The sequence below is a fragment of the Trichoplusia ni genome, chromosome 21 (assembly GCF_003590095.1).
Source record: "Trichoplusia ni isolate ovarian cell line Hi5 chromosome 21, tn1, whole genome shotgun sequence".
NCBI lineage: Eukaryota > Metazoa > Arthropoda > Insecta > Lepidoptera > Noctuidae > Trichoplusia > Trichoplusia ni.
In genome coordinates this window covers 7,050,559-7,063,965 of record NC_039498.1, presented here as the reverse complement: position 1 = coordinate 7,063,965, position 13,407 = coordinate 7,050,559, and the positions used below count along the sequence as shown (strand labels likewise).

The following is a 13,407-nucleotide window of genomic DNA, read 5'->3' as shown; positions in this document are numbered from 1 at the left end:
GTAGCCAAAAGTTAGACCAGGAACAAAATAAGTTCAGTTTTAATCGCGTTAAGAGCGACCCTACACTCTGAAACCGGACACTAGCGCTATTCAGCGCAGTGACACAAATCGGAACTAAGCTCAATCGTGAGCTAAAGACTGATAACACAGTGTCGCTTTTCGAACTTGGTTTCTTGTTGCGTGTTTCTTATACTTAAATACGATCTCCTCACTAAGGAATTTAATCCACGGTCCATACGTCGAAGGGTGTATAACAAAAAATCAAGTCACATGAACAAGAACACCTAGACTCAGGACATGCACTCGTGGATCACACAAAGGCTTCAATTTTATTTAGTTGTTGGTTAGTAGTGGCCCTGACTGCAATACCAGAGGTCGCGTCGTGGGTTCGATACCCACCCAGGACAAAGATAGGGTGATGAGCAAGATCTTTTGTTCTGTATCTGGGTGTAGGTAATTTAACTATAGTATGTATTTCCGGATGTGTAATCAGTGGTTCAGTACTCATAATACAATCTCTACTGAGTTTCAGACTAGATAGCGTTGTGTAAAAGTTATGGAATATTTTGTTATATTATGCTGTAGAGTTTTCATAGCCAGAGCACTTAGGTAATGATGAAGGATCGGTGATACAGGCTGTCCATCTCGACTAGGACTTTCGCAAAGTACTTTTTTGTAACCTAATTTGATTACTGCCTACCCCATTCACAAAAAGCTTGATAATACCACGTATCTTCAATCTGTAGCCTTGACAGGACTGGTAGAGAGAGGGAACTCAGCTCTTTAATATTTATAATGCATTCTAGTCTCACACTTATGTTGCATTGTGTGTCTGTGTGCGTGAGGTAAGGGTGACGTCATAATCGAGTTGGTTTTTGTTAAGACTTTTGTAGAAGAAATAGTTGGTCAAATAATAAAATTATTTTTCCAAGATTTATGATCCCAGCGCTGGGCAAAGGGGTCGATTATTTTTCTAGTGATCCCGATTTCTCGCTTTGGTGTCTTAAATATATATACAAGCAAAGATTAGATTAGCCTCGAGGCGACGTGTCGCGGGTTTCATCTACTTGTAGGACAACCATAAATTGTGTGATTCAATAATACTTTTACCGAGTTTGGGTATCTTCGTGTATGTGTCTTAAACTTTGAGAAAACCCCACGCGATACAAGGAATATTTTGCGAAATGCGGAAACCGTTTTATCAGGACAAACATTCGCGGATCACTCGAACACTTGTCTTACACTTGGATTGAACCCGCGACACATAGCACAATGGGTTGGCGTGATGACCTCAACCACAAATCCATACAGTCACTTGAACTGCTATGCCTAAAAATATTACATAAAAAGTCGCTCTACAAAAACTCTCCAACGTGTACAATGCCTTAGACTGTCACTTTACCAATATGGAGGGGCATAGAAACAGTTCGCGTAACACTCGGGCCGCGTTCAGACGTGGCACTAAAAGTACCAAGTGTTTTCTAATAATTATAGTGTCAGTGTAGTGTCATAATATCAAAATATACATGAAAAGTGTCTTTTTGAAGGTAAAAACGGTTATTTCTGTATTTTATGTAAAGCGAGCGCTGCTTTTTAAGAAGAGTTTTTTATATTTAATGTTTTTAGTTAAAGCTGTTATAGTTGTTACGTTGGTAGATTTCATATTTATTGCGTTTTTTTATACAATATGGTTATTTTTGTAGCTTTTGGAAGAAAAAGACAACATTAAAATTTAGTTTGACAAAATTATGTGTTCAAAAAAGTCTGAATTTTGAAAATGAATGATAGTACCTTATACGTAAGACTTTTGCCCTTAAAAAATACTATTAAAAACTTATTAAGTGATACTACTTATATTAAAATATTAAAAAAAAAAAACTCTTTTACCCGACCTCAGTCATTAAGCCTCTTTGGATTAAACAAGACATCTAACTAGAATGACAAAAACTCAAATCTGTTAAAATCCATCTAAATTAAGACTTTATGTAATATATTACATAAAAACGTAATCTTGACGTGAACAAAGGTGTGGACAAAAATGCTGTCTAGCTATAAATATAAGAGCTTTCTTAATTATTACAAAACACCTTTGAAAAACAAAGATAAATATAGATTGAAACAGGACTTTTCATTGTCCAGGGAACTATTAAAAAAAGTGCAAAGATTTGTTTAAAAAAAACATCTGATAAACATACTTATATATTTCTAAATACATACATATTATAGATAAATTACACCCAGACACCAGAACAAATGATCATGCTCATCACACAACATTTGTCCTGAGCGGGAATCGAACCCACGACCTCTGGTGTAGCAGTCAGGGTCACTAACCACTAGAACAACAGGCCCGTCATATTGTTTATTTTTCTGCAAAGATGACGATTACACCATTATAATTTTTTTGTTAATGTAACGGTAGACATCCTTAGTAAAGGAAATATAGAGTAAAAAAAACCATGTGACACCTCTATAAATACCTTAGTCTGTGTTCAAAGAGCTATAAATATACATATATGCAACATACATATAGTATATACATGTATGTATGTATGCATCTGAAGGAATAAACTTTTACTTTATCCGCATTGACAATACTTCCTTAAGAGATCAAGGTGACAGTTCTATAATATATTGTATGTTGCGCAAGAGTCGATTTGTTTAAAACGTACCTAGACTAGACATATTTGTGTTTAAAGTGACTGAAATATAGACTAGTTGCATGCCATGGTATGGTCTGCATAACGAAAAACCACATAGATAAAAAATACATAGGAAATTGGCCACCCATCAAATTTTTAACCGTGCCAAACGTCACTACATATTTAACATTTGTTTTTATATCGGCAGTTGGAATTTACGACCTTTGATCTAATAAATAGAAGCCTATATACGTCCCACTGCCGGGTACAGGCCTCTTCCCGTATAGGGGAGGCTTAAGCATTGATCACCACGCTAGCTCACTGCGGGCGATTTCAGGTTCCAATATTTAGAATCCATTTTTCCTCACGATGTTTTTCTTCACAATTTGTCAGTGGTGTCTTAGAATAATTAAGAAAGTACATATAATTTTGAAAAAGTCACATTGGAACTTTACCTGCGTTGGGATCGAACCTGCACCTCAAATTTACAAATCCATGCATACAACCGCTAGGCCACCACGACGCTATAAATGTGTTGTAAAAGAACTATCTTTACAAACTTGATAGTTTGTTCTCTTTTGCAATATTTAGCCTTCCTAAATATTTCGTTTCTAAATAGTGCTTGCAAAAGATTCTTCGTAATTGAAACAGGACTGCCAGTTGTTGTAAAATTATTTGTTTGAACTATCGATCTTGTTGTATAACTTTTGATGGAAAATTCCATAATTGCACGTTTTGACATTCTTGGTATTTGTAAGATGCACTGGTACTACCATTGGCAACCATATTATCAAACTTGCAAAAATGGTTCAATCAACCCTCCTCAATATTGTTGTTAAAAGGCCATGGTCTATTAGACAAAGAGAAATATAAGGCTATTTAAAGTGCCTTAATTTTCCGTAATTAGATATTATTTTAGAGGAAAGATTTAATATAACTAACATAAACATTTTATTTTTTGGTTGGAAACCTGTGTTTTTGAAATCGAAAAACAAGAACAGACATAAAAAACCTATTTTAAGTCATAAACTATGCCTTACTTTGTCAAAAAACTAAATAGATACAACCTCAAACATTAAAGTAATAGCAAATTTTGATCATAATCTATGCATTTAACTTAAGGCTTGTATTCTCGCTAGTGACCTTGTGCATTTGGGCGAGTGCTGGGGTGATATAGATGCAGTATTTATACAGGACTCATTTTTAAATAGTTATTATAGATTATTAAATGATGTAACGGTTTACTCACGCGTATTCATCGGGGTAGCGCGACTAGTTTCGGACCCAACCGGAGTCCTTAATCATGAGCAGACGCGGCGGGATCGCGAGTCGAACCCTGATTATAGAAATCAGGCATATTTTTAAAAAGTAACCGAACCAAATCATTTTCCTATGTATTGCAAAGCAGTAGACTTTTTCTAATGTTCTTATATTAAAAATAAAGCAGTAAAATGGTTTTATCTCTACGAATTGGAGGTGATATGGGGATTATTTTACTTGTTAATTAAAAATATGAAGGTAGAACGAGCAACATCTTCTGTCAAGACGAACACCATCTCAGTCCGACCATGATACCTGCAAAGGTGTCGAAACGTCGGGAACTAAAATCAAAAATTAAACCGCGATAAAATCCGTAAAAGTAGTTTCATTTCAATGTCTAACATTCGCGTAAACCTAAGAAACCACTTTGTTATATGATGCCAATAGAAAAATTATGGCTAAACCAAATTACATATCATATCATGTAGATTACTAACTATTTTTTGCAGATATAAATTCTCTGTAAGTGCCGACGAAAAGCTGTTTCATCTGTACGCTTTTTTCAAGCCTTTTACGAAAGAGCAGCCTTAAGCGGAGGCTTTAAATACTTACAATACTATTCATCATACTATACTTTTAGATTTATAAGTATATACTTTCTAAGTTAATCTAAGTTACCATACTTCCGACCAAGTTATCATAAGGAAGGCTCGTAATGATGTGATGTCGCCGGCAGGCTGCAGTGATTAATGCTCATACATTTTGTATGAGATGTTTTTTGTACAAAACAAGGTTCTGACTGTATTGGAAAAAGAAGATTTTTGATTAATTTTTATGCATGTGTTCAGTAAAAATGCATTTAATGAATTTATTTGCATCTTAAAAGTGGGAAAAAGAGACTTATGGTTCCTATGGATTGTCAGTGTTTACTCAAATTAAATATGTAACAAAATTTATCATTTTCATTGGCCTAGCCTTTTCCCAACTATGTTGGGGTCGGTTTCCTATCGTTGTAATCATTTAAAACACGGAAAACAATATAATATTTTTTAAGCTGTTTGCGATTGGAAAATAAAGGTCCAAATACCTACTTAAAGACCATGTACATACGACGCAAGAACACCGAATTTGACCCCTAAAAATTAAATATAAGATCTCAGTACCATGCTTCTATATTTAAGACGGACTCCGCTGTCTGTCCGTCATCGGGTTCACATTGACCGTGATAGCCAGACAGTTGATAATGTGATTTCCCAAATTTGTTTCTCTCCAGCCTATTGCGCAATTATTGTCGAGAGACCGACCCACATTTCACTGTTTAATTGTCTATTAATTATATTTAAAATCGTTTCATAGGATTTAAACAATAACAAAACAATTTTAAGCCAACCAATCCCATACAAATATAAAACACACATTATATTACACGGTAGGTTGCCAGGTTGCCGGGTTGCCCAACGTCGCCCACGTCTCGTTAAATAACCGATACTGTGTTGACATCGGCAACCAGTCGCCGAGTGTTGACATGTAGCTGCGCATTGAATGCGGCTTTTAACCGACTTATAAAAAGAAAGGTTATGTTTTTATCTCTTGATAAATATATTTTTTCTGATAGTTATTATATTTTGATGTGTTTTTTATTATTATTTTTAGGTATTCACGTTTTATATACTGCCTAATTTGATACCAAATTTAAACTTTTTTGTTCATTTATTTACTTACAAAAAAAGCAGTTTCACTAATACGTTTAATCCCGTATTTTATATTCCTTTAATTTATTTAAGAAAAAGTAAAACAAACAGAGAGAGAACGGATTGGAGTAGATTGGAGGAAACCTTCGGCAACGGAAATCCAGAAAAAGCGCGGAAATTTATATATTTTTTAATTTTTGTTAAATAAATCACGCAATATAACGAAGCAACTAGAAAACGTTATAACAAATTGAATTATTATGTACATCTTAATTATACGAAATTCGATTGCAATAATTGTGCAATATTAATTATCAATTATTTGCACTTGGCTTGTATAATACTTAATAATTGACTTGATTTTTCTTGTAATTAATTTGGCTGAAATTTTCGTAACACTATTTGTAATGTATTAACTAACTGCTCCAGCAAACGTTGTTTTACCATTCAAATTAGTTCTAGGCTTTTTCTAAAAATAATGCTTTGAAAAAAAAAATGTTTTCCTATTGACAGATCTACCAAATATGCACATAAAATTTCATGACAATTGGGAGTTCAATTTCATATACTCCCTACTTCCCTACTAATATTATAAATGCGAAAGTAACTCTGTCTGTCTATCTCTCTGTTTAACTGTTACGCTTTCACGTCTAAAACTCTGAACTGATTTTAATGAAATTTGGTACAGAGATAGAGTTGTCCTTGAGAAAGAACATCAACAACAACAACAGGGATAGTTTTTATCCTGGACTTTTGAAGATTTCTCTTGGAAACGCGATATAACCGACCTCGACGCGGGCGAAGCCGCGGGCTAAAAGCTAGTTTTATATAATAGTTTGTAATAATATAACTACATAACATCTAAATCATAGTGTGAAACAGGAATCGAACTGCTGTACCTAGTCTAATCCTATTAAATCAACAACTTAGCCTAGCTCAATACTGGTCTATTACTTAACAGCGCCGTGCTACGACTGTTAAGTATTAATTATAATTAATTGGCACTAATTCCGATCTGATTTATAACTAGCTGTTGCTAGAATGTCGGTTATAGCAGCAAAAACATAACCCTCCTTTAACGCAGTCGGATAAAAGGAAATCTATGTGTCAATCCAAAGTGTCAGCTATCTCCATACCAAATTTCATCGAAATTGGTTTAGCGGTTTAGGCGTGAAGGGTGGACAAACATACACACATAGAAACAGACAAGCGATCGCATTTAATATTAGTGTGATTTGTTATTACGTAATAGAGAGAGCTGCAATATTGCATTCGTATTGCAATCAATAATTGTTTGATCTAATATAGGTTCTAACCGACTGCCATCTCTTGCGTTAATATTGTTGTATTGTGGGAGAGAGATGCGTGTATTTCTTTCTCACTCCCTCTGCAATAATATTACTTTTAGATAAGGTAGGTGTTTAGGGCTTGTAGACAATTGTTCTGCATAGTAATAAATGTATTGAACAGACAAGTCTAAGTCAAGACTTGTCAAAGAAGAATGAAATTTCCTTGCACATTTAAGGGAACTTTATAAATTGCAATGTAAATGGTACTTTTAAATAGTTTTGTGATCAGTGACATGCATTTTTACAAAAAAAATATTCAAGTACTGGTTGTTTCCCTTAAATTGAAGACATCGACTTATTTTTATATTACTTTAAACATCTTGAAGATAAAACTACAACGTTACATAAACAAACTTTGATGATACACCCAAAAGTTAATTCAATATCTTCAAAAACATTAAGAATTAACATTTAAAATTATGCCTAGAGAAAATTATACCAACAAAGACGAAATGTTTCTCGTTATTAATTTGACAAGTTACTGCTTTCACCGAAACAGATCGGCCGTGAAGTTAGCAAATATTCAATCAAAAATAAACGGTTTTTATAATGGACTTGTTAAATCCTTTAAAACGAAACAACTTTGAAATTAATTTGAAGATTAAAGTTTAATTTGTTTTAGTTAATTATTACTGTTGTTTTGTAAAAGTTTTTGCAGAACTCCGTTTTTTTTTTGAAAGCAGGATATTAGCTATCTTTCAGTAAAGGTGTTTATTAGATCCAGGCTTAAAATAGGCTAAGTCCACGACTCAACTGTAGTGCGAGTCGTATTTTAGTTTTGAGAGAAAATCATGGCCCAAACTGTCTTGACATATTAACTAACTTAACAATTGACAGTTACTGAGGAAACTATACCTTTTCATAGGACCTAAGATGTATAGGGAATCTATCTACTTCTACTAATATATAAAGCTGAAGAGTTTGTTTGCTTGAACGCGCTAATCTCAGGAACTACTGGTCCAAATTGAAAAAATCTTTTTGTGTTGAATAGAGCATTCATCGAGGAAGGTTTTAGGCTATAAAACATCACGCTGCGACTAATAGGAGCGAAGATACAATTGAAAATGTGAAAAAAACAGGGCAGGTATAAATCATAACTTATATCTCCTACCCAAGGAGACGAAGTCGCGGGCAGCAGCTGGTAATAATATTAACATCATTCCATAAACTCAATTATGATTACAAAACAAACTTTTGATACATTTTTAATCGACGAACAATTTTATCTAAATCTTTTACAAATAACTCAATTATAATAATTACACAATTCAAATCGATTACAAAACGATGTATCGATAACCTGTTTTATCGAGAGCTCGATTGTCACTCTCGGAGGCTGTATTTTGTATTGCCTTACAAATCGTGAGGTTAAGTCACGCCGTTATAAAACTAGACTGCGGTGAACTGTTATGAAATGTTCTGTTAGTTTTAGAAATTAGATCTAGACTAGGACATAATCTACCTATAAATATAAAAAGAACTGGGAAATATAAATATGAACCTTATCACAATGAAATAGGGTTCGTTTTTGATCGCACCAATTTTATTTTTGATATTTTTCTTTGAGATTGTGTCACGAAATTAAGTATTTTAAGAGGTCAAATTGTAAACAATTAAATGCATAAATATTTTATTTTAAATTTACTCAACTTTTTTTCAGAACTGTATCTAAGTTTTTGAGTCATTTTTTTGATATAGAAATCGTCAAACAAAATGTTGCAGCAAAATATTTTCCATACATCACCAACGCCCATACAAAAGACATCAACGCGCGACACGAAAATCTCTCAAAATTGTTATTTGTATATTACTTCATATCTCCAAAAATATTCGTCTATTCGTTACTAAATTTATCATTCGTGTAGCTCTAATTATCATATTTACGGCGAGTGTGAAAGAGAAAGCTAGATCTGATTGGTTGTCTCGATTATGGCTATGAACTTGACATACATATGATTTTCATAATTACTGTTACACAATCTTATTTGAGTCACTTTAGTTTTTAGTTGTAAGTGTGTATTGATCAAGTTATTTAACTAACAATTTCAATATTCAATTTTGAGTTTAATGAGTAGGCAATAAGGTTTATTTTTGCAAAACATTAAGAATATGAATTCCGAAAAAAGACAAGCTGTGATTTTTTTTTTCGTTTTACTCAAATTTATTATTTGTTAACGTATTTTTTTTTTATGAAACATTAGTATCAGTGGATATAGAAGCAGGACAGCAATATACACGGGGTAGAGCGCCATCTCTCTCGCAATTATATTATTTTAAATCACTTTAAGACATTTCTATAGGCTTCTATACACTTCCTGGTATACCTTACTGTACAAGAAGTTAATCAAGGAAAGTATCAATAAAATGTGTATAAAATATTGTGCGCTTAAATGTTATAACAAACAACAAGTTTATGTTCAAACCATACATTTGAAACAGAGTTACAACTAGAGATGCGCCGAGTAACACTTGCCAAGTAACGAGTACCGAGTTTACTCGGCTCAATTTTTTTTCAACCGGGTACTCGGCCGAGTAACTCGATTCAGTCAAAAGGCGCGTAAACAAGTGCAAGCAAGTTTGCGCCGGTCAAGACGTCGGCTCGCGTTAAAAGAGGAGTAGGCTGTAACCAGAACGTGCAGAGAACCTTGAGCTCCTGCATCAGAACTTACCTTTGTTAAATTTTCAATATTAATTATTTTTATTACTGTTCTCATAATTTTGTCTCTTAACTCTTAAATAATCAACATAATTTTGATTTTATTAATTCAGAATTTGAAAGGTTTCCTAAATTACTAATAAATGTATTTTGATTAACAATTGTTTTCATTATATCTACCTTAATATATTGCTTTTCTTAAACAAAGTATACTCGTTACTCGTTATCAAATAACCGAGTTATTCGGCCGAGTATGCAGAGTACCGAGTATCAAACCAGTACTCGGCCCATCTCTAGTTACAGCCATTACACAATACTATAAACGGTTTTAACTAATAACATCCATTTGAACTCAGTTTATATTGCATGAACCGGTTCAACGAACTCCGCCCGTTAACCAACGTTAAACAATAACGTGATTTCACATATTGGTGCGCGTGTGCGGGGTATTCACTTCGATTCCTTAGCTGGTATTATTATAATATTACGTCCTATTTTTAACCGAATTCGAAAACAGATCTTGACAACTTAACCAAAGTTGATATAAGACGACAGTTAAAACTACTACGATATTACTGATAAACAAGATAAATAAAATAAAATAGAAACCCCCCTAAGAAAAAACTTATTATACATGTCTAAGAGCACTCGAATATAACTTACCTTTAAAAATACAAAACCAAATGACTTAAAATCGCTTTAACCGTTCGGGAGCTGTGGTGAAACAGATTGACCGATGGATCCTGTTTGCTTTGGAGATAAAAAAGGAATAATTAATGTAAACTCCAAAACGATATCGCTTTTGTTTAGTTAACACTCTTTACTCTGATGGAGTGGTCGCGCATGACAGTGCCTGGTTCGATCTGCTCTCCAAAAAACGCGATCTACGTCACCAACGAATGGCACAACCTCCAACATCACCAGGAACTCAATTTGTCTGCGGACGTTGCGACCGGCGATGTCGCTCCCGTATAGGCCTTGTTAGCCATCAGCGCAAGTGCCAAAGCCAAACCACCTGGAACGGATGCAGCTTTAATCATCTTTTATAGATGTTATCAGGCCATATCTACTCTTTACTCTATTCTCAATTAATAATAATTCATAAGTGTACATCCTTCTCTACTTACTCACTTACTAGTAATAAACTTAAATAGATTTGTCATTGCAGTATTCCCGTCTTTATGCACTAGGCAGGGCAGGAGTCAAACCTGCACTCATACAGAGCGATATTGACGTGGTTATTGGTCTAAATGGTCGTAAACATACAACAAACAAACTCTTAAAGAATAGATTTAAAAGACTTATAATACATTATATAGGTCAAATTCTTGACATATTAGGTAACATACTATTTTAAACAACACAATGTCCCATATATTTAAATTAGCACCTACACTTATGCATATAAGGCTTTTAATTTATTTCAATCCTTGGAAACATCAATAAAACTAACAAAATGTTATTTTATTTAACCTTTTTAGTTAACCAAAATTGTTATCTAATAGTTACTGTTGCTGTTTTTGGGGTTATCGTATTTTAGATCTAATTCCTATAAAAAAAACAGCAAATAAATATTCTTCTTTAGAGAGACAACATTAGAGTGGACAAAAGAAGTGATTTGAACCAATGTAAGTGACCAATTATCGGTGTTTTACTAATATCTGGGACTTGATGTTAAGAACTTTAAATTGTAATACCTTATTATTATTTTATTTATTTATTCAATTATTACAGGTACACGTTATACTTATGACATAGTACAGTGTCTCACAAAACAGTACACACTGTTTGTCTGCGAGATCAAAAGTATATAAACTTATAAATAAACTTAAATTATACATATTACTATAATAATTGTAATATACAAAAAACAATATTACAATCAAAACTTGTATACTTTGCTTGTATTTTAAACAATTTCGATCTAAGGAACGTGTCTTAAATCCATTCAAATTTACGACAAGAGACAATTTGCAAAAACCTACCCGTAAGAGTACGTGGAAATTTTGATCTGCCTATTATTATATGTAACTTTGGGTTTTAGAAACAAGCAGTTACCAGCAACACCATCCTCGTTAAAATCAGTAATTATTAATGTATACTAATGTCTTGAGGTCAAGTAAAAAAAACTAAATATGTGGTGTTCCAAATTTCATTGAAATCCGTCCAAATATTGTTACCTTAAAAAAGAAATTTACAAACTATCTTTAGTATTTATTTCAGTAGAGTTTCTCTACTCATTCATTAAGCTCACTATAAGTTAACAACCAGGGCAAAATAGTTAACTAACAACCATCAACTAATAAATTAGAAGGACTCTCTTTGATCTGCACCAACTATAAAACAGATATAACCTGACCAAATTCAAAAGCACCATCAGTACTCGTGGCATTACCTCTCGCAATGGCCAACATGATTCAGTCGGGTAATACAAAGTTAACTTTCACTTGTCTTAAGTAATGTTTTTATCGCGGCGTCGTCTGTTTTGTAATAAGTTACTCGTAAGTAAAAGTGTATTTAATATAGATTTGAGTTTTACTTAACTGTTAAATGGTATAGTGAGACTCTACTTAATTTTAAGTGGCTGATTTTGTGCTGTAGTTATAATATCGATGCGTTTTGATTTGTTAGGAGATCTGATACTTTGAGATAGGGTAATATTTAAATAGGAGGCTATAAGAGGCCATTCTCATAAGATATAGAATGTTAAAATTAGATTAAGCAGAACTTTGCTTTTGAGCGCAGCCTTTGATGCTTAACTGGGCCGTTTATCGAGTCAATAGCCTTAAATCAGAGTATTATGTATGCATATTTATTTGTTGTTCGTTGATTCGATGCACGAAAATTTACAAAATATTTTTTCTTGTTCACAAAGGTATTTACGAGAAATATATTAATTTAACGCTCCATTTCATTTCATTTACAAAATAGTGGTTAAGTAATCTGAAAATGTGATAAGATACAAATGACCTTAGTGTCAAAACTACGAATGGCGTCAAATCAAATCAAAAATGATCCCACGGGAACTTAAATGTTTGATAAAAGCTATCCCATGTGTTGTTCCTGGTTATAAACTACCTGTGTACCAAATTTCGTCTAAATCCTATCAGTGGTTTTTGCGTCAAAGATGAACAACAGAGGAAACAGCCAGAAAAGAAAAATATTGCAACTCTTAATGGCTTAACGAAGTAAGCCTACTTGAATACTGCAATGTTAATTTAAAGACTGCCAAAGTATTGTACTAGCTCATAGTACCCATTATTAGCATAATCAACCTTTTCTAACCCCCTGTTGAGCATAGACAACCCTTTTTTATGTCACTGTCTTCTGTCACTTGTCCCTTTTAGGAATCCTTACTCAAACGGTAAAACGGGTCCTCATCGCTAAAACCCCAGTTTGATTTTTCTTTTACCACGCTGTGTCTCATGAACCGTCATAGATAGACATTAAAAAAATCACGGAAATTGTATGTCTATAACTGATGTTGTGAACTGTGATATAACAACAAATAACCAAAAAAAAAAACTGCAATAAATGACCAAAATAATTTATCCAATTAGTTTAAATTTACCCCATTTGTAGCCTTCAGTTTCGCAAGTCCTACTAACACTTAACCGGTACTTTTAGTGCCCCATAGTACGAAATAGTGATCTAATTTTATTCGCGTATGCAAGCTGTACTTGTAATTCTGGTGCCGGCGTTTGTTGCTTTACTTTTGCGTAACTAGTGAAAGCTAGCGTGGAACGGCGAATGAATTTCGGTTAAGTCATTTGGTCTAACTGTATTGATAGAAATACTTTAGTGAGGAC

General features: G+C 33.5%; 1 protein-coding gene across 2 annotated transcripts in view; it reads left to right on the top strand.

The window, feature by feature from the left end:
• The first annotated feature begins 422 nt into the window (after positions 1-422).
• Positions 423-13,407, top strand: part of LOC113504117 (proteoglycan 4) — a 56,202-nt gene continuing 43,217 nt past the window's right edge. For both annotated transcript variants that reach the window (XM_026886245.1, XM_026886244.1), the window contains exon 1: positions 423-1,547. The gene's annotated coding sequence lies outside the window, so the exon portion shown is untranslated. The remainder of the gene's footprint in view (positions 1,548-13,407) is intronic.